The sequence below is a fragment of the Pinus tabuliformis genome, chromosome J, assembly GCF_031772625.1.
Source record: "Pinus tabuliformis cultivar Carrire ecotype Pingquan chromosome J, CPIR1, whole genome shotgun sequence".
NCBI lineage: Eukaryota > Viridiplantae > Streptophyta > Pinopsida > Pinales > Pinaceae > Pinus > Pinus tabuliformis.
The window spans coordinates 1,603,120,834-1,603,123,488 of NC_142295.1; positions in this window are offsets into that span (position 1 = coordinate 1,603,120,834).

The window sequence follows — 2,655 nt, forward strand, 5'->3', positions numbered from 1 at the left end:
ATGCACAGCAAGAAGGAATAGATTTTGAAGAGACCTTTGCTCCTGTGGCAAGACTAGAGGCCATCCGAATGTTCCTTGCTCTCTCAAGCTTTCAAAACTTCAAGGTATTTCAAATGGACGTGAAATCAGCCTTCCTGAATGGAGACTTAGAAGAAGAAGTATATATTGAGCAGCCAGATGGTTTCATTCTTGGGAATGATCCAAACCTTGTATGCAGATTGAAAAAGGCACTCTATGGGCTCAAACAAGCTCCAAGGGCTTGGTACTATCGGTTGGACAAATATCTTCACCAACAAGGCTTTTCAAAAGGATCAGCAGATAGCAATCTCTATATAAAAGTTGAAAATAACAAATTGCTAATTCTTGTTGTTTATGTAGATGATATTATTTTTGGCAGCAATGAAGAGACTATGAGTCAAAACTTTGCCTTGGTTATGCAGAAAGAATTCGAAATGTCACTTCTTGGAGAATTGACATATTTTCTTGGATTGCAAATCCAACAAAATGAAGGAGGTATCTTCTTGTCTCAAACCAAATACCTCAAGCAGATCTTGAAGAAGTATGGCATGGAAGAGTCAAAGCCAGTATGTACACCCATGGTTACAGGATGCAGCCTCAGTGCAAATGATGAATCAGCAGCAGTCCACCAACCCACTTATAGATCCATGATTGGGAGTTTGCTTTATTTGACAGGTACTCGACCAGATATTACACATGCAGTAGGAATGGTTGGAAGATTTCAAGCCAACCCAAAGGAAACTCATCTTCAGGCAGTCAAAAGAATCTTCAAATATCTTCAAGGGACCCAAAACTATGGCTTATGGTATCCTAGAAATACTGATCTCACTCTTCATGCTTACACAGATGCAGATTGGGCTGGAAGTGTGGATGATAGGAAAAGCACAAGTGGAGGTGCTTTCTTCATGGGTTCCAGATTAGTATCTTGGTTCAGCAAGAAACAAAGTTCGATTGCCTTATCTACAGCTGAAGCAGAATATGTGGCTGCAGCATCTTGTTGCACACAACTTCTTTGGATGATGCAGACCTTGCAGGACTTTCAAATCACTTGCACTCCACCTGTCTCTATCTTATGTGATAATACAAGTGCAATCAGCATTTCAAAGAATCCTGTCATGCACTCAAAGACCAAGCACATACCAATCAAGTACCATTTTCTTCGGGAACAAGTGCTTGAGCAGAAGGTCAAGTTGGAGTATGTTCCTTCTAAAGAGCAAGTTGCTGATATTCTCACAAAACCACTGCCCAGGGAAACTTTTGAATATCTCAGACAAAAGCTGGGAGTAGTTGATGCTTCATCCTGTTGTTGAAGTTTGTTTGTTCTACAGAAAAGTTGGTATACGCAGGTTACGGAAGAGATATGTGCGTATACACGCGGATTCATGCTGGGTAAGTCGCGTGTATGCTGGACGCTTGTTGCAGAAAGAATATCCGCGTACATACGCTGTTTTGTACAGGATAAAACGCGTATATGAAGTTCTGAACAGCAAGGGAAAACTCTGAAGTTCTGAACAGCAATAGGAATGTCAGAATTCTTCAGGCACAGTTTCAGGGAGTGCAACAGGCACAGGTTCAGGGGGAGCAGCTCAAAAGTCTCATAAAGCATTGTTGGCATTCAGATGTTTTGGTTGTTGGTTTCAGGAGAGAGGAGCTCAGAAAGAAATTCTGGTTGCTGATCTAACAAGATGTTTAATCAGATGCTGCTGGTGTCTTTCCTAAGTCTTGGTCTAGATCTGTTGTCTCTATGTCATGTATCTCTCTTGTCATATCTCTTTTATGGTATCAAGGTCATGTAACGGCCTTTGTTGGTTTCCCCACTATGCCTGGGATGAATGCTGTAATATAATTGGTTGTTTCTGTTATGTCCCCTCTTGGTAGGGAGTATGGATGTATGTATTGAGTCTTTTGGTGATAGGAAGGTCCCTTATGGTGTATAAGGCTTGGTTCTTGTTGAAGAACATCTTTTGCAGATCTGGCCTTCGGTCAGGGGGAGCACAAGTCAGCACAGCCAAACAGAGATATCAGCATGTCCTCAGGGGGAGCACAGCCCTTTGCCCTTGATGTCAAAGGGGGAGAGTGACTTGGTGTGATGGTTGCCATCAAGTCCAAAGGGGGAGATTGTTGGCATTATGATTCAAGTGTTGTCCTTGATGGCAACTCACTCAGAGGATGGTACAGGTGCTCAGAGGTTGGTACAGGTGATGGCAACTTAATCAGAAGACAGATCTCAGTACAGCATACCAAGGAAGCTCATACACGCCGTTTTGTTAAGCCCAAGTCGCGTGTACACGCAAGTTCGATTCATAAAAAGCGCGTGTATGTGGAAAGGTTCCTTTGGTCCATGGTGGTTAGTCCTTGGAAGTTGTGCCTATGATTTCGGACCATTGTGTCTCGACGGGCGTGTCGATCCCTAGTTTTGAAGTTGATGGTATTGTGTTACTATGGTTTTGGCTCTTGGTATTGAGTTAGGCCTAAGACTATATAAGGAGAAGAAGATCATTAGGCAAGATCATCTTTCGACAAGGCTTGAATATCTAAGAGAGAAAGAGATCTGATATGCAGGTTCTGGGTTGCTTGATCTAAGCCAAGGAGAGATCACATCGGTTGATGGAAGACTAGATCTAAGGATAGATCGGG